The sequence below is a fragment of the Aedes albopictus genome, chromosome 1 (assembly GCF_035046485.1).
Source record: "Aedes albopictus strain Foshan chromosome 1, AalbF5, whole genome shotgun sequence".
NCBI lineage: Eukaryota > Metazoa > Arthropoda > Insecta > Diptera > Culicidae > Aedes > Aedes albopictus.
In genome coordinates, this window is record NC_085136.1 from 153,039,838 (window position 1) to 153,059,872 (window position 20,035).

General features: G+C 41.1%; 1 protein-coding gene across 1 annotated transcript in view; it reads left to right on the forward strand.

Moving 5' to 3' along the window:
* LOC115260965 (uncharacterized) overlaps positions 1-20,035 on the forward strand; it is a 111,045-nt gene that overhangs the window by 1,812 nt on the left and 89,198 nt on the right. The window lies entirely within an intron of this gene.

Here is a 20,035-nt window from a genome sequence, read left to right on the forward strand (position 1 = left end):
TGATGATGCAAATCTTCAGTTCCGGTGGACTGATCTAACTGAAAACTTAGTCGATTGTACATCACATGTAAGCATACAAACGATCAAATTTGCAGTCCATTTGATGCAGTAGAAATCGAGATTTGCATCTTCAAAAAGTTTGAGAGCAATGATTGATGATTCCGATGACGCCCCGTAAAACCTTAAGGAAAGTTCCAGTTGCCGAAGTGAAGTGCTCAAGTAAAATTCCTATTTTTTCCATGAGTAAGTTTAACAGCAGATAGAGTATGGGGAGAAATGTCCCTCTGACCTTCGTCCTCGCGGAATAATACAACGCAAGCCCGTGTAAAAGGGGGGCGGGGTTGTTGGGGTTAAACCCCCCCATTATCGTTGATCCATACACTAGGCGCCCTCCGCCTTTTGTCGAAATTTTTCAAAAATCGAGATCTTAGCGGTATTTTTTAAGCTTTTAAGCTGAAATTTTGTACACCTTAAGGGGAATAGTTGTACTTTAAGATGTATTGATGGCCATCCCCCTGCACCCTCCTTCCTTTTGGTGGGGTGTCGAAATAGGTGGCTTGTTTTGTATTTTTCGGAAATGTTCCGCAAAATTGTTAAAATACATGACTTTTGTCATTGAAAAATAGGTTACGAAGATCTTTGATGTCCAATTTACATTGGTGATCAAGTCCGATAAATCTAGATCATCCCAAGGCCTCCAATACGTTATGAAATTTAAGGCTCTGTAAGCACCTGAATGTAAACAATGCAATCAAATCATGGGACAATTATGCAGAATACTTTAAGAGCCGCAAGACATAAGCGGGCTGCTGTTTTCGATTTGTTTGGATATTCTAGGATATCCAAACTAACCTGGAGTTACGATTTATATGGTCAACAGGATCTGCCGCAGCTCCAATTCAATATAACTTTGCGGCATTTGGCCGTTATGTTCCGAGTTGACCGAGAAATACTTTCTACGGTTTCGGAACATAGCAGGGTTTGCAAAATGTCCTGAAGTTCAGGACTTTCAAGGTCTACAAAATCTGCCATCTACGTTGGTGATTATCGGTCATTGTTATCCATGGTACTCCGAAATGTTACGAGAAAAATTTTCTGAGGTTGTACGACATTGTACAGTATGCAAAATGTCCTGGAGTTCTGGACTTTCAAGTTCTGCAGAGTTTTCCTCAATCGCCATCAAATCTTTATCTGCAATTATTGTTTTCTGATATCCATGATGCTTCCCAACCTAACGAGATTTTTTTTCGGTTGTCGCATATTATATGTTTGCTGAGTGTCCTGAACTGCAGTACTTTCAAGTTCTACAAAATCTATCACAATCGCCATTCATTGGCAGCTATGGTCCTCTTATATCCAGGATGCTCCCCAACACAACCAAAAAGCCCTTTGTTGCGTCCAACGCAATAAATGAGAACTGCAAAAATCAACAAATTTCTGTCACACCCAGCAGACGTTTTGATTCACTGTGAACACCACATACTATACTATTGGGATACAAAAATGTTCATTGATTCCTCATATTCAGTTAACACAATCTCTCTTACCCGTCCGGTCGCGAATATACACCGTTTTTTGTAGAGCGACGCAGTGAAGTTCATCATTTCTCTGAACCGAAATCCCGAAATGAAGTGACCGTATCTTCCGCGATCAAGTGACCTATCCCGAGTTCCGTCCACTCCGCCGTTGTAGGCGCAGACACTATCGAAGAGGAGTCCGTGAGTGGACACCCTTTTTCGATAGTCGGACATTGTACAGTTTGCTAAATGTCCTGAAGTTCAGGACTTTCTAGTTCTACAAAATCTACCAAAATCGCCATTGAATCTATTCAGGCGGTTTACGGTTATTTTTATCCATGGTACTCCGTTGTGCTACGAGAATAACACTACAGAATTCAAGCTCAAATCTATTTATCTCAGTCGCCATTCAATCTACGCTAGCGTCTTATCGTTTTTGTCATAGATGGTGCTTCGCAATCCAATGAGAAGTTCATGTTACTTGAAAGTTGCTTGAAAGTTCTGAACTTCCGGACATTTTTCAAACCTCACAATGTCTGACAACCGTGAACAAGACTTTTCCTTGCATTCCGAAACACCCTGAGTAACAGCAGAGGAGAGACGATTGAGGTAGATTCTTTAGAGCTTGAAAGTCCTTCAGAGCATTTTGCATGCCTTACAATGTCATACAACCTCAGAAAGATGTTCTCGTAGCATTACGGAGAAACCTGGGGAACAATAACTGTAAACCGCAAGCGTAGACTGTATGGTAGTTACGGTAAATTTTTCCCAAGCAGCACACTTTGTTACAACTAAATCACGGTAATTTCTATGCGACAAATGCAAAAGTCGATTCTAAATTACTGCAACATCGATTTCCACAGCTGTGCAACCGAAACAGCGCAGGAGGTGGAGCCTTTGTGCAACATGTGGTTCGTTGCATAAGAGATTAGATGGTAACCAATGTGTAATGTAGTTTGTTTACACTGCGATAGAAAAATAAACTCAAAGTTACATTGTTGGTTTTGACGTAACAATTATTAAAAATGATGATGATGGACCTACATACCATGCATGGCAATGGCGATTGAATAAAGTGCCTCTCAAATAAAATGGAAATGTTTTTGGTCGGTATCCTAAATGAGCCTGGCAATTGTATTTTTCCAGTGAAATTGCCAGTTTTACTAACGGAAAACACGCGCGCTTGCGAAATTCATTAATTTCAGCATATGCATTTGCATGACTCACTGAAATTTTATACGGTTTTTGAACGGGAAGAAGGATACTAGGCTTGCCAGGCCTTTTTTGTCAAATGTGGTAAGTTTTCTTTTCTATTTTGTTTGATTAAAACTCCAAAATCATAACTGAAAGCAATTTTATGTCAGTTATTTTGTAACTGAAACAAATAATCGCCATTGTGATTACTGAGCTGAATCTACATTGCCGCTGATATGTCTGAAAATATCATTATCCACATAATACATTGTTTTATACAGGACTCTACACTACAGAATTTGAAGCAAGTATTTTTAAATGCATCTTTTATATAATAAGGTGAAAACATCGAATTTGTTGTTTAAGTTTTACCATACAAACATATCTAATTAGTTGATACTTTTGACATGCAGTGCTGAACTCAACCTGTTTGTAACTGGTAAGTTGACCAAGTACTCGAACGTTTTTGTGCGTCTTATATGTGTTTACAATGTAACAACAAAAAGTTACACTGTCGTCATTTGGAAACGACTTTCGGTAACATGATACATGTTAACCAAACATTGACTTCGCAGCAATTGGTCTGGTAATTTGTTTTGGTGTTTGGTTTCAATGTAACAGGATGATGCTTGGGATGATGTCAAGAATGCAACTTTTGGAATTTGAGAGTTCCAGAGCATGTTTAACGGAAGCCACTGTGTGACATTAATGTAGCTTATGCAAAATTAGGGTTGCATTGTAATGTCTGAGCAACCACAATGTGTACTGCAAAAATAGATTTTGTTACCATTAGTCTGAAGTGAAACGGCTATGCAATCTTTAACATTTTTCTAAAATATTTCCTAAGTTACAAGTGCTACTTGGGTATAGAACTCGAAAGTCTTGAACTTCAGGATATGAAATGCATTGTAGCAAACTTTACTATATCCGACAACCGAAAAAAGGCTTCTTGTAAAGTTGTGGAGGATCATGGATATTTTTGGGCAATTACTGCAAACGTAGATTGCATGGTGATTGCGATAGATTCTGTACACCTTGGAAGTCCTGAATTCCAGGACACTTTGCATACCTTAAAATGTCGTACAACCTCAGAAAAATTTTCTCGTAACATTTCGGAGTACCATGGATAACAATGACCGATAATCGCCAACATAGATGGCATGGTGATTGCGGTAGATTCTGTAGACCTTAAAAGTCCTGAACTTCAGGACATTTTGCATACCTTGAAATGTTCCGAAACCGTAGAAAGTACTTTTCGGTCAATTACAAAGCAACTCGGAACATAACGGTCAAAATCCGCAAAGTTATGTAATTTCAATTTTGTATTAAAATAATGTCACAATAGCACACAGGGCTGTGATTCCAATACGCCTAACGAAAAATGTAAAGAGTTTTGTTTCGGCCCTGATAAGCTTTTAGGAGTATGGGCGTAGTAAATAAAGAGATTTAAAAAATAACTTGCGCTGCCGTATCTCCTATTTGACATGTGCTTGGAGGTGATCAAGGACGTTGCAACGTGTGCCATCGAATGTTAAATACCTCATACATGTAATATCGAGAAGAATGCAGGTGGGGATTCATGAAAAATACCAGGAAGATTTCGCAAAGAATCCCTGAAAGAAGTCAGCGATATTTTTCTGGAAAAAATGTCGGTAGGAATTCCTGAAGGAATTCTCAAAGGAATATTAGACGAATTCCAGGAGAAATCCTTTTATAATTCGAGAAAGACTTCTGAAAGAATTCTCTGGATGGGTTTATTTCGGAATCTCTGTGCAAATTCCGGAAAAAAATACCAGGTAGAATACTACAAAGAATACCGAAAGAAATTCATGGAAGAATGCCTGGAATGCTTTTAGGGATCCTTAAATAAATCCATGGATTTACTACAGGAGAAATTACATGACAAATTCCGGGAAAAATCAGAGAGAAATCACACGAAGAAATCCGAAAAGGATCAATGGAAAAAAATCGGAAAAATCCTAGAAAGATTCTTTTGAGAATCCTTCGTGATAATCAAGTAGACATACAGGAATTCCAAGAGAGCCCGCAAGTAGAACACCGAAAGTTCCATGGAGAATTTTGGAGCAATTGCCTGGAGGCATTCAGGAAAAATCTTTGCATAATTTTCACAGGTTTTCCTGGAAAATTAATGGAACCTGGAAGAGTTATGGAAAAAAATCTGGAAAAATGCGGGAAGAATCTGAGCAGTAATTCTGGAAAAAATTCTTGTACGTATTACGGCCGAAGTTCCTAGAAGAATTATTCGAGAAATTCATGGAGGAATCTCGGAAGGAAACCTTGGAGAAAGTACACGAAGTTTCAGAGGGATTCCGCAAGAAATCCCTGGAAAAATGCTGATGATTACCTTTGGAAGAATTCCGAGAGCTTTCTTCGCACATACATTAGACATTGCGCTGGTTATATGGAAAAAATACCAGCCGCCTCCTACTCCTTCATTTGCTGACTGCTAAGAAGTGTTCGATGGAGCTCCTAAGCATTTTGTTGCGAAATACCGAATAATGTCAGAGGGCGTTTTGCCTCACCCCAAAAGGCGTTTTGTCTCCTACAATTTTCCGGCACTTAAAAGTTAACACTTTTTTTCAATTATGAATTTGAATATTTGAGTATTTGAATAAGAAATGTCACGCGAGCCAAAAGTTGAAGTCTCTTAGGAAAATGAATAAGCTACTATTCGAGGCATAATACATACTCAAAATCAGCATAAATTGAGGTTTATGACCACATATGCCCTTACCTACGCTATTCTCACGCCGGGGATAGTTTATTTTCGTTATTTTGCAGTTTAGCTTCCATTCTTTTTTCCGAGAGCAACCATAAATGATAACTGAAAATCGATTTAACTTGAACAAATTCTCACAAAAATATGATCAAAGCAGATTAGGGGCGTCCATAACTGACGTAGATTTTGGGGGGGGGGAGGTGTTTGTGATTTTGTGACGAAGTGTGACAATAGGGGGAGTAGGGGTTTATGATATGCTACGTAGCTTTCTTCTAAGCCGATTGAAGAAAAATATTACGTAATTAATAAAGTTTTTACTTGCATTAAGTATCATTATCCAGTAAATAAAAAAAATGCATGAATTATTTTTTTCATTCACATTAAAATAAATAACAAATCATGGATATAAATATCGGCTTGATTTCATAAGACATGCAGCTATCGGACGCAACAACTGTATCTGAGAAAATGGTTTTGAAATCCTGTGTAAAGAATAATGTATTGTGTATGTAGACAAAATATTATTTCGCTCAAATGCTTCTCACGACCAATAGTTTGTTGGCATTATGGCACTATTCCAGGAGTTCCTAATATAATTTCTACAGGACTTTTTGGAAGAATTCTTCCAGCACTTTTTTTAAGGAACTCCCCTAGTAGCTTTGTAAGGAATTTCTCATGGCGTTCTTTATAGGTTTCCCCAACAGACGGATAACACTTTCTCAAGAATTCATACTGGGAATCACAGAAAAAAAAATTGCTTTTGTTCCAAAAGGATCAGGAGAAAACTCTGAAGGAATCTCTGAAGGAACTTCCAAAAGAATTTCAGAAGGAACTCCTGAAGGAATCTTGAAAGAAAACCATAGAGAAAATTCAAAAGAAATTCCGTGAGGAGTTCCTAGAGCAATTCTAGATGGAACCGTTGGAAAAATCATGCATAAACTCCTGGAAGAATCTCAGAGGGAGATATTTGTAGATTCTCAGGAGGAACTCCTGGTTCAATTTCTGAAGAAAACACGGAAGATTTTTTTGAAAGAATCCCGGAAGGAATTTCTGAAGGAATATCGAAAATAACTTGTGAGGAATCCCAGAAGATTATCTGGATATAACTCCTGATGAAATCTAAGAAAGGAAATCATTTAGGAATTCCAGAAAGAACTATATGAGAAATCCCTAGCCGGAAAAAACTCCCGGAGTCGTCCCGGGAAAAATCCTGGATAAATCCTAGAAGGAAGTCCTCGATGAATCCCAGAAGAATTCAGGAAGGAATTCCTGAAGAAATCCGAAATAGAAATCCTGAAGAAATCCCATAAACAACTCCTGGGAGGGTTTTGAAAGAATGCTGGAGGGGTTTCCTGCAGAGATCTCAGAATGAATATCTGAGTGAAATCCCAGAAGGAAGTGCTGGAGGTATTAAAAAGGCAAAAATTCTCAAAAATAGGAATCGCAAATGAAACTCCTTGAGGAATTCCAAAATGAACTGCTGAAAGAATTTTAGAAAAAAAATCCGGCAGAGTCCTTCAAATGTCATGGTGAATTTTATTCAACCAACCATCAAACCAATTTGATATTCGGAATAGGCTCACTAATAAAGCCAACTAATATCTTCGGAAGTGCTCCTTGGCTAATATGGTATTTAACTGTATTGGGATCATCAATTTCCTGTTCTTCGGCATCAAGCAGAACGATGTGTGATTTATTGAGTCTGTAGCTTTGGTGATATTCTCCATTGGTTGCAACTATTGTCTTGATGTCGGGGATCTGAACCTGGTAGTCGGCAATGTTTTCTTACTATTGTTTTTTTTTTCATAAAAACATACCTAAACATACAAGTTAAAATTGAAATCAGAGCTAAGTTCGAGTTTTTTTTTGCTTTTTGTCATGAAAATTTGGGGGGGGGAGGCGAGGGGGGTTGTTTAACAATCTACGTCATTTATAGAGTGCACGGTAAAGGCTGGGTATGCTGCGCAATTCAGATCCCATTGTGATCCACTAGCCTGTGCCCAGCAACTCCTATCCCTACCTCCACGCGGTACCGGCCGGAAACTATGAGCAACCTTAGGGAAGATCGGGTAACCAACCCCGGTGGGAACTTTGGTCGTAGGCTGACAGGGAAGGAGGGGTTTGCTTCGGCAAACCTGAGCGTCTGTTCTCCAGGAGGAGCGACTCACAACAGCGTCTGATCCCCATGTTAGGGGCGGCTGATTTACGTCCGAGTGCCAGGGAAGGACTCTAAGCTCAACTGTGCACTATGGTCCTCCGGAAAGTAGGGGGTTGGTGTCAGGCCCTACGAGCCAGCCGTAAAAAACCATTGTAACGGAAAATCAGCAACAGAATAATACGAACCGAGACCAACGGCAACGACCCCAGCGAACAAAAAGGACTTGCGATTGGAAACTCGGTACGTGGAACTGCCGATCTCTCAACTTCATTGGGAGCACCCGCATACTCGCCGATCTACTGAAGGACCGCGGGTTCGGCATCGTAGCGCTGCAGGAGGTGTGTTGGACAGGATCCATGGTGCGATCGTTTAGAGGTAATCATACCATCTACCAGAGCAGCGGCAACACACGCGAGCTGGGAACAGCTTTCATCGTGATGGGTGATATGCAGAGGTGCGTGATCGGTTGGTGGCCGATCGACGAAAGAATGTGCAGGTTGAGGATCAAGGGCCGATTCTTCAACTTCAGCATAATAAACGTGCACAGCCCACACTCCGGAAGTACTGATGATGACAAGGACGCATTTTACGCGCAGCTCGAACGCGAGTACGATCGCTGCCCAAGCCACGACGTCAAGATCATCATAGGAGATTTGAACGCTCAGGTAGGCCAGGAGGAGGAATTCAGACCGACGATTGGTAAGTTCAGCGCCCACCAGCAGACGAACGAAAACGGCCTACGACTCATTGATTTCGCCGCCTCCAAAAATATGGCCATACGTAGCACCTTTTTCCAACACAGCCTCCCTTATCGTTACACCTGGAGATCACCACAGCAGACGGAATCTCAAATCGACCACGTTCTGATTGATGGACGGCACTTCTCCGACATTATCGACGTCAGGACCTATCGTGGCGCCAACATCGACTCCGACCACTATCTGGTGATAATCAAACTGCGCCCAAAACTCTCCGTCATCAACAATGTACGGTACCGGCGACCGCCACGGTACAACCTAGAGCGACTGAAGCAACCGGATGTCGCCTCAGCTTAAGCGCAGAATCTCGAGGCCGCGTTGCCAGACGAGGGCGAGCTCGATGAGGCCCCTCTAGAGGACTGCTGGAGTACAGTGAAAGCAGCCATCAACGACGCAGCCGAGAGCACCATCGGGTACGTGGAACGGAATCGACGGAACGAATGGTTCGACGAAGAGTGCAGAACGGTTTTGGAGGAGAAGAACGCAGCGAGGGCGGTAATGCTGCAGCAAGGGACTCGACAGAACGTGGAACGTTACAAACAGAAGCGGAAACAGCAGACCCGCCTCTTTCGGGAGAAAAAGCGCCGCCTGGAAGAAGCGGAGTGTGAAGAAATGGAACTGCTGTGCCGTTCCCAAGAAACACGGAAGTTCTATCAGAAGCTCAACGCATCCCGCAACGGCTTCGTGCCGCGAGCCGAAATATGCAGGGATAAAGACGGAGGCCTCTTGACGGACGGACGTGAGGTGATCGAAAGGTGGAAGCAGCACTTCGATCAGCACCTGAACGGCGAGGAGAACGTAGGCACGGGAGCCCACGGCAACGGAAGAAACGTCGACGCCAGTGCAGCGGATGACGGAAATGAACCAACTCCCACGCTGAGGGAAGTTAAGGATGCCATTCACCAGCTCAAAACCAACAAAGCAGCTGGTAAGGATGGTATCGCAGCTGAACTCATCAAGATGGGCCCAGAAAAGTTGGCCACCTGTCTGTATCGGCTGATAGTCAGGATCTGGGAAACCGAACAGCTACCGGAGGAGTGGTAGGAAGGGGTAATCTGCCCCATTCACAAGAAAGGCGACCATTTGGAATGTGAGAACTTCAGGGCGATCACTATTTTGAATGCTGCCTACAAAGTGCTATCCCAGATCATCTTCCGTCGTCTGTCACCTAAAACAAATGAGTTCGTGGGAAGTTATCAAGCCGGTTTCATCGACGGCCGGTCGACAACGGACCAGATCTTTACCGTACGGCAAATCCTCCAGAAATGCCGTGAATACCAGGTCCCAACGCACCACCTGTTCATCGACTTCAAAGCGGCATACGATAGTATCGACCGCGCAGAGCTATGGAGAATCATGGACGAAAACGGCTTTCCTGGGAAGCTGACTAGACTGATTAAAGCAACGATGGACGGTGTGCAAAACTGCGTAAGGGTTTCGGGTGAACTATCCAGTTCATTCGAATCTCGCCGGGGACTGCGACAAGGTGACGGACTCTCATGTCTACTCTTCAACATCGCGCTGGAAGGTGTGATGCGACGAGCCGGGCTCAACAGCCGGGGAACGATTTTCACAAAATCTGGTAAATTTGTGTGCTTTGCGGACGACATGGACATTATTGCTAGAACATTTGGAACGGTGGCAGAACTGTACACCCGCCTGAAACGCGAAGCAGCAAAGGTCGGACTGGTGGTGAATGCCTCAAAAACAAAGTACATGCTGGTAGGCGGAACCGAAAACGACCGGATCCGTCTGGGTAGTAATGTTACGATAGACGGGGATACTTTCGAGGTGGTGGAGGAATTCGTCTACCTCGGATCCTTACTGACGGCTGACAACAACGTGAGCCGTGAAATTCGGAGGCGCATCATCAGCGGAAGTCGGGCCTACTACGGGCTCCAGAAGAAACTGCGGTCGAAAAAGATTCACCCACGCACCAAATGCACCATGTACAAAACGCTAATAAGACCGGTGATCCTCTACGGGCACGAGACATGGACCATGCTCGAGGAGGACCTGCAAGCACTCGGAGTTTTCGAGCGACGCGTGCTAAGAACGATCTTCGGCGGTGTGCAGGAGAACGGTGTGTGGCGGAGAAGGATGAACCACGAGCTCGCTGCACTTTACGGCGAACCCAGCATCCAGAAGGTGGCCAAAGCCGGAAGGATACGTTGGGCAGGGCACGTTACAAGATTGCCGGACAACAACCCTGCAAAGCTGGTGTTTGCAACGGATCCGGTTGGCACAAGAAGGCGTGGAGCGCAGAGAGCACGATGGGCGGACCAGGTGGAGCGTGACTTGGCGAGCATTGGGCGCGACCGAGGATGGAGAGCGGCAGCCACAAACCGAGTATTGTGGCGTACTATTGTTGATTATGTCTTGTCTTAATGATGTTGAACAAATAAATGTATGTATGTATGTCATTTATAGAGGGGGTATCTGCATTTGTGACGAAATGCTACGAGGGGGGAGGGGGTATTAAAAATCGCTTATAAAAAGCTACGTCATTTATGGACGCCCCCTTAACATAAATTTATAGCGAACCAATTTTCGCAAGAATACCGAACGCTGATGATCATTATGTCTCTAAACTAAATTATTGCATTGCACTAGATATTCGTTTGTATATTCTTATATCAAGGCAAGTTGATTACGGTACCGTAATCCGGGGTATCATTGATCAGCGGGGTAACATTGATCGGCTTGACCCACCTCAGGAAATGTTCAAACAAGCATTTTACATTGAATCAGTTTCTGCTATCGAATGGTATATCGTAATCTGCTATCATTTAGCTATTAAATGACATGCAATTCATGAAAATTGAATTTCATAAACATTGAAATAAATCGTTTTTTCCATAACTGTGTTTCGTAACGCAATGAGATACATTGTCAAACATTCATGCTTGGCGTTAATACTACATAGGGTCTTGTACCATTTGGGCAGGTGTACCTATTTTGGGCACTTGCCGCTATAACTAAGTCAATTTCAAACTGATTGAATAGAAATTTTGTATAGAGTTAGGCACGTACAGTATCTAACTCTGTACAAAAATTCAAATCAATCGGTTTGAAATTGACTTAGCTATAGAGGCAAGTGCCCAAAATAGGTACACCTGCCCAAATGGTACAATACCCTACAATATGAGGTTTGAAATCACTGTATTACTTAAATATGATATCCTAGAGTTGGATTTTATAAACGAAACTTTTATGAAAATGCTCTTTTTCAGTAAAATATACGATTTACTAAAAGTCGGCTATCAATTCCTTAAGCCATTGCCTATTTTTAGGCGTTATTCGTGGCTTAGAGAAATTTAATCCTAAAATAAATTAAAATGTACATAATTTGTAAGAATTTGGACAACATATTCGAAATCAGCAACATCGAATTTAGTAAGTAAGGGTATTTTCAACAGAAATGAACATTGGTCACTGACATGATCAATGTTACCCCAAATCAACAAAATCAAAAATTAGATTTAAAAACCTATTTAAACATGTTTTAAAGTTTTACTATACTTTTTCGAGTAGCTTAACACATAATCAGAGGGCCAGTACTTGTTTTGAAAATATAAAACATGTAACGTTTGCTTTAACAAGAGAATTATTCAAGAAAGATCGAAAATTCTGATCAATGTTACCCCGGATTACGGTACATACAAATAACATTACTGTTTTTGTCAAGGGTGTCGTCCTATTTAGGAGTCACCATGTTTAACCTCTTGTTGTTTTTTTGGTTGTGCTGATGGTGGAATTCCATTCCGAATTCTTAACATTAGCGACATATGTTCCAATTACTACAGGTTTGACCCCATTGAGTCAAGCTGACTTGCTTTGAATCTTTTTTTTTTGCAATGGATGTAGCTTTTGCACTTAACTCGAGTCATCACGTCTGGTGCCAATAATAACAGAGGCGTTTGCGATCGGAGAGCTCTAATTAAGGCGCGACCTTGATTCGATTTTCCTTTTACTCCAGCAAGTTGGGAATTGTTCTATCCAGTCGCTACCTGCCATTAAAGCGGCTTACTTTGCTCTATCACTAGCATGGGAGCTGGATTAACACTGACCAATCCATTGCAGCTACAACGCCTTGAATCTAGAAAGGCTAACCACACACGATTGATGTCGAGAATCAGCCTGCGGGAACCTGCTCGCTAGGGCCCTATAGATATCTATCGTAGTCATCCAAATTTGGCCAACCTCTAATCTCCGATCGCTGAATAATGGGGTATAAAAACAATCGTTACGCCCATCTGTACAGCAACACCCCCAAAACAAACATATAACCAACACCCATCGCGTACGATCATTTCGAGCACTCCTCAATGATTTGCCTGCTATCGTACGGATCTTATGGTCATTATTGGAAGTACCAACATCAACATCAGTGACGTAGTCAGAATCTAAATAATAATACATTGTCTACTTCAGAAGTGAAATCCCACTTCTAAAAGAACGAGTCTGGTCCTACCGTAGAATTCAGTGTCATTGATCGTTTGTTTTTTTTATTCTACGAAAATGTTAATTTTCAATGTTTCAAATTTATTGCAATAACTTCCTGTTAAACTACAGCTTAAAAATAGTGAATCCGGATTCACTATTTTTAAGTTAACCCTTGATAATCAAAACTCGATGTTTTTTGTACTAATTTCAATAATTTCTTAAAACTTTTTGTAAGTAGTCTTTGACTTGGCTAAAAGTTATGTAACTGACAGGTTTACGTTGAATAATAAATTACAAATTACAAAATGTAATTCATGTAATTCCCATTCTTCCCATCCTACTAGAGTGTTGGAATTAATATGACCCAGAGAGGCTCGCTGAACGTGCACCACGCCATCGTGTTGCGCTTAGCGTAGGGTTAACTGATCAGTATTACCCTGATTCACGGTAGTATACACTATGGATGGACGGCTTCTCATATGCCGATCTCGATCCAAACTAACGCGGGTGTAAGTACCTACTTATCGATGCCAGCAAAACTGGTCACGGTTCAGCTCTTAGTTGTTTAGTTGCCAGCCGAGCCGCAATGACTCGCGCGAGGCGTGGGACTACACCACCAGGACCCAGCACTGCACTGTTCTGTTGTAACCGGCCGATATGGTCTAGGACACACTTCATCATTCGCTTTTGATAAGCGGAAATCAATCAAAAATATTATTTCTCTTCGAGCCGGGGAGCCACGCCTGAAGCTACGATGCAGGATCCAGAGTGAGTACCTACCTATCAACCTGCCTTATATGTGTGGGGTTGGTGCATAGCAAGAAACTGGATCAGACGGGGTCTTGATATTGATATTCACGATCACGTGATCAAGTGTTGACCAGCGGTAGTGCTGGGGCTTAGATGGAATTACTGGTCAGGTTCATTAGAATACACCATGGAACGGATTAAACGATTGAATCAAGTTCGTGGATTAGCAACTACCTAGGGGGATTAGGGGCATAATGGACACCCTAAGCAAATGCGTATGTTGAGCCTGTATAACAGACAAAAACTTAACATATTATCAGTTGGCTTACAACTTCAACTTGTTTTCTACGTATTTCAATCATTTACAGCTGGTAGAATGTCATTATTGTGAAGAAATAATGAATTGAAAACCGTGTGTTTTTTAGAGCTGACAGGAAAGGTCCGGGGTGAAATGGACACACATCGGGGCATAATGGACACCCCTGCATATTTTATGCTGTATCTTTGAGAATATCGATCAGTTAAGTAACTTGCCAACGGAGATCAATACCACAGATATAATACTCCATCTTGGACGAGTTTATATAACTTCAAAGTTAATTAAATAAATTTTAGGCTATAATAATCAGATTGATTTTTTCAAACTCTCTAAAACGCCTAACAGTATGCAATGCGCGTACATCCATTCATAATTGCCAGTGTTCATTTTGCCCCGAATAGACTACAACACTAACAATGCTATTTTCAGTAAGTTCTGATCAAAAATATAATACTTTATCCATTGCTAAATCTACGTATACATGTAGATAAGCTAACAATTCACTTGTTTTTGTAGTGGACACACTCAATCACTCGTAATACCTTATTTGCTGCTGCTTCGAAATTATAAGAAATCCACCATATGAAAAACATACTTCAATTTCAATGATATTTTGGTTATTTTGAAGGAATATAAATGGTACTTTTGATAAATAGAACAATGACTTGTTCCTTTACACTTATGCATTGAAAGTTTTACATAAAAGTCAACGGTTTCGGTAAAAACAGGGGTGTCCATTTCGCCCCGGGTGTCCATTATGCCCCTAATCCCCCTACTATCAGATTGAGTGAAGCCTATGCAACGGGTGACAAGATTTTCAGCAAAAAAGTTCCATAAGAAGATTTATTGACTACGGGTGTAGGAAACCTTTAAATGCATACATTCTTCCAAAAGCTAAAACAGCTTTTGGGCGAGCATCCAGATGTAGTTTTAGTTTTTGTATTTGTTTGGATTTAAAACTTGACCCATCACTCGTTACTTACCTTACCGATCAGGCTAACGCCATTCCACTCCATTCCACTCGGTCCATGGCTGTGTGTCTCCAGTTCCGCGCTCTGCGTAGGGTCCGCAGATCGTCCTTCACTTGGTCGACCCACCTAGCTCGCTGCGCTCCACGTCTTTTTGTATCGGTCAGATGGCTCTCGAGAACCATTTTAGTCGGGTTGCTATCCGACATCCTGATGACGTGACCCGCCCACCGTAGCCTCCCGATTTTCGCGGTATGGACGATGGTTGGTTCTCTCAGCAGCTGATGGAGCTCGTGGTTCATTCGCCTTCTCCAAGTCCCGTCTTCCATCTGCACTCCGCCGTAGATGGTACGCAACATCTTCCGTTGGAAAACTCTAAGGGCGCGTTGGTCCTCTGCATGTAGGGTCTATGTTTCGTGCCCATAGAGGACGACCGGTCTAAGCAGCGTTTTGTAGATAGTTAACTTCGTGTTTTGCGAAGTGCAAAGTAAGCACGATTTCCTGCCACAATGCACCTCTGCATTTCTCTGCTGGTGTCGTTGTCGGCGGTCACCAGTGAGCCCAAGTACACGAATTCTTCAACCGCCTCGATTTAATCACCGTCGATATAAATTCGGGGTGGCGGGCGCGGTGATTCCTCCCTGGAGCCCTTTGCTATCATGTAGTTTGTCTTCGACACATTAATGACTAATCCGATTCGCCTGGCTTCACGCTTTAGTCGGATGTACGTTTCCGCCATCGTCTCAAATTTACGAGCAATAATATCAATATTACACTGCTCGACAAAATTTTACAAAATTTGGTGTTATAAGATGAGAAAAAAATAACAGGGGTTTGGGACCCTAGAAGTGTCATAGTGTAACAATTTTTGAAAAATATTGGACCGGGCCTTGACAGTTCAAAACCGAAGTTTGTATGGAGAACTTGGGGTGTTCAATAGGCCGTCCCTTATTTTGCAAAAAATAGAAATGTTATAAGTTCGTTAGTGGAAAATGATCGTTTTAGCTAAGAAATGATCGTGTCAAAACTTGATGTCCATATCTCAAGGCTAAGTGGTCCCTCAAGGGGCCTAAAGTTGTCAAAAATGGTATGGGACCAAAAACACATGTTTTTTTTTTTCGACGAAAAAATACGTTATCCTACTAAAACCGGTGATTTTAGAACCCTATAGGGCCGAAAATGTACTTAGATTTGCGATATCTCTACTCGTTTCTGAGTTATTGACAAAAAAAAAACAACCGAAAAATCAACATATCGCGAGATATCGCAATTCTAAGCACATTTTCGGTCCTTTAGGGTCCTAAAATCACCGGTTTTAGTAGAATAGCGTATTTTTTCGTCGAAAAAAAATCTCATGATGATTAACCTGTGCTTGTTAGGGGAATATCTGTAAATAAAAAGAAAATCGGGTTAAGTACGGTTCCTTTGAATTCCACTAAGAATTTGCATCCTTTGACAGATACGCATTTCGACCTCAACTGTAAGGTCGTCTTCAGTGTCTTGTACTTGACTCGAAGTCGAGTCAAGTACAAGACACTGAAGACGACCTTACAGTTGAGGTCGAAATACTTATCTGTCAAAGGATGCAAATTTTTAGTGGAATCCAAAGAAAAATCTCATGTTTTTTTGGTCTTATACCATTTTTGACAACTTTAGGCCCTTGAGATATGGACTTCAAATTTTGACACGATCATTTCTTAGCTAAAACGATCATTTTCCACTAACGAACCTATAACATTTCCAATTTTTGCAAAATAAGGGACGGCCTAGTGTTCAATTGATATGTGCATTGAAACGTGCCGTGCATATTTTTAGGCGTTTTCGGTGTTTGGGTTGGTATCGTTATTGTCTAACTCCTAAATATATGTATGCATAGTGCATTCTAATGCACATATTAATTGAACACCCCAAGTTCTCCATACAAACGTCGGTTTTGAACTGTGAGGTCCTGGTCCAATATTTTTCAAAAATTCTTTGACACTTCTAGGGTCCCAAACCCCTGTTTTTTTTTTCTCACCCCATAACAAAATTTAGTGTTGAACGGTGTAATACTAAAAATAAGGGCTTCCAGAAAACTAAAACTATGCCATTCCTGCACATATTTGTACCAATTCTACCATATAAACTTCAGACCAGTCGAGCGATACCTAAGACCTTATCAATTCAGCTCAAATTTGTGCTGTAGCTTATGGGAGTCTAAAACAGCAAATTGAGGTGGTCAGACTTAGGCTATTTTAGTTTTAAATTTTCTCATAAATGTTTGAATACCATTGCTCAAATTAGAATTTCCGACTTCTTCTAGTTATTTCTTCGCTATCTTCCATTCCAGCGATGTTGTTTTTTGTAGGTAATAAAATCAGCTTCATAGCGTTCTTGACAGCTGAGAAAATGCAGATAGTATGCAGCTGCTCCATATATTTATACTCAAGTTGTTCGCATTTTCGTCTTCAAGTAACCTCTTTTTCAAATTTATAGGATATTTTTTTGAACGGCACACATAACGATGATACCATTGGAGCTCCTCGTACAAAAAAATATTCTAGTTTTCCTAAAATAACACAATTGTTGACCATGTAACATGGTTACAAGATTGAAACGGTTTTCTTGTTTTATAAATCGATTGATCATCTTTTCGTCAGGAAAAGGCTGAGTCAAATCGTACCCTAAAGAAGCAATTATATTCAATTATCATTTTTATGACGGTAGCGCCTCCCTGTGGTCGATATTGATACCATATTTCCTTATCTCAAAGCAATGAAGTACCCACTCTTTGTCTTAATCTTCTTACATGGAATGAGTTATTTTGTAACGGATTAGACAATGACCGTAACAATCTATTATATAAAATTTACAAAGAAGCTTCAAGCCCCATCAATAGGCTTTCCGAGTCGAACAGTGAGCTAAAGCGGACATGGTCCCAGAGTAATAAGTGGAAGATTTTGCCAAAAGTTTAAGTGATAGCTAACTGTTTGAAAACGCTATAAGTCGGAAAGATCGCTATATATTGTGGAAAGTTGAATTGGCCCAAGTGCAGGGAACAAGGCATTCCCAATATCTTTAATTAAGATAGTTGCTGACGTCACTATTCCAGCAAACCTTGAATCTGCTGCTCGAGGCTCAGGAATCATATCCTTCACGCGAAGGTGTTCCTGCCGGGTTCTAGAACCGGAAGTAGGTTGTAGGGGGATTCGACCACTACGAATCCTCTTGGTGGATCCAGAAGCTTGGCGGCTTGTAGGCTATAGGTCTCGTCGTCCGGCCAGTGAACCTCCATCGCACCTACGGGCCTGGGAGACTCCACGACTCCCGAGAATTCTCGACTGGAAGCCAATTACCATCGGATTCTCTTTCAATCAGCCTCGAGACAGTTGGCGGTCCGCAGTCAATCGGACTCGCATGTGAGAGTGCTGGTGTTAGCAAAGACACGCACCACTGACAGCCTACACGCGTGTACATAGGCAGCTCCGTCATCGATTAGCCACAACCAACACTGCAACAACCAATACCACAGTAACCCCGTTGCGCTATCACCAACCCTGCGTCTCCATCGCCGCATCCATCGTTGGACGTCGTCGCCTGAGCTCGGGTCGAGCCAGATCAAGGTCAGATAGATTAAGGTGAAACTGGAAGCATTTCCTCACTTTTTACTCTATGATTTTTTAAAAAATAATGAAGCATTATTTTTGAAAACGGTCTCCGTGCAGAGTTAGAGGAATGATCAAGGTATCACCTGGATTTTTTTAACTTGTGGAAAATGATTATCAGTTTTCAAAAACCATTTTTGAACAAAATTGTGATGACTTTTTTTCAGCCAAATTTTTACTTTGCGCAGCAATATCTCGGAAAGTTTACATGAAAAGCCTTTTTTTGAGTCCCGTCCAAAGATTTGAAATTTCAAGAGGAAGATTTTTGTCGAAGACATAATTAGTGGAAAATGTAATTTTCCACATCAAAACCATTTTTCTTTCAAGTGAACAACAGCAGTTTTCATGCGCTTGCGTGTGTGAGTAAGCAACGGACCAGCAGCAGCAGGACGGCTGAGCAAGTCAAACCGGTTTTGTTGGTCGTCGCACAAAGCGGAGACCGAAAAAAACACACGGGAAGGTGGCATCTCGGGTGGGATAAATGAATGAAATTCTACGGCCAACGTAAAGCAGTTGCATTTTGCTGAAGCATGATCGTAACTTTCTCTTTGTACGATTTAGTTTTCTCTGTGATGTATGTTTTGGAAATATTAAAATACATCATCAAATAATGATGGGCATGTTCTTGACTATTGGCATAATCGTTGATTGTATGGACATAAACGATGCATATTAGAGAAGTGAAGTGTAACAAGGTCAATAAAAATGTTTGAATATGTTTTTAGCATTATCGAGAATGAACATATTCGTAGGTCAGCCGCTGCTGATTACGTAACAACATGTGAATTTGTTGATTATTCAATCAACTTTTATCAACCAGTTTAAAAGTTATGTGTGTTGTTATTATTATTATTAGTTTATTAAAGACACTTTTATACAAGAGTGGCATTCGTGTCGGCTGTGTGTTGTGAGAGTGAGTATTTGAAGATATTTTTCGTTTTTTTCAAATGGTATATCTGAAAATTCATAACTTCTGAGCGTCTTGTCTACTTTGGATGAATGTTTCACTATTTGCTGTCGCAAATGCTACAATGTAGTACATAACTAAAATATTCATATTCTAGTGAATCCGCACGAAGCATAATTCTAGAAGCAAATAATGAATAGCCATTTTCTGTGAGGGGCCGTTCATAAAAATGAAAATATATTAGAACTCCAGTGGCGCTATAATCACTTTTGTTGTTTAATTATTTTAATAACTTTACTTGTAAAAATTGATTATTTTAAACTGTTCATCTTGTAGAGCATCTTTTGTTTTGATAAACAAAATTCATTTGACACTTCTAGTATCGCTACTGCCGCTGGGCGTGGCAAACTAGATGTCAGTCCCACGAACAGTCGCTAGTTATTCTAATTTCATAAAGTAAGTAGACCAAATAAATTCATATTTGAGTTTTGTGCCTTCAAGTCTAAGTTTTTGTAAATAGTGTAGCTTTGGGTATTATCGGCAGGTTTGTTCTCTTCGTCATGGGGGTTTTGTCGGCCAAATTGCGTGAAACGGTCACAAAATTCAGCTTGGTTGGGAATGATTAGAGGCCCAC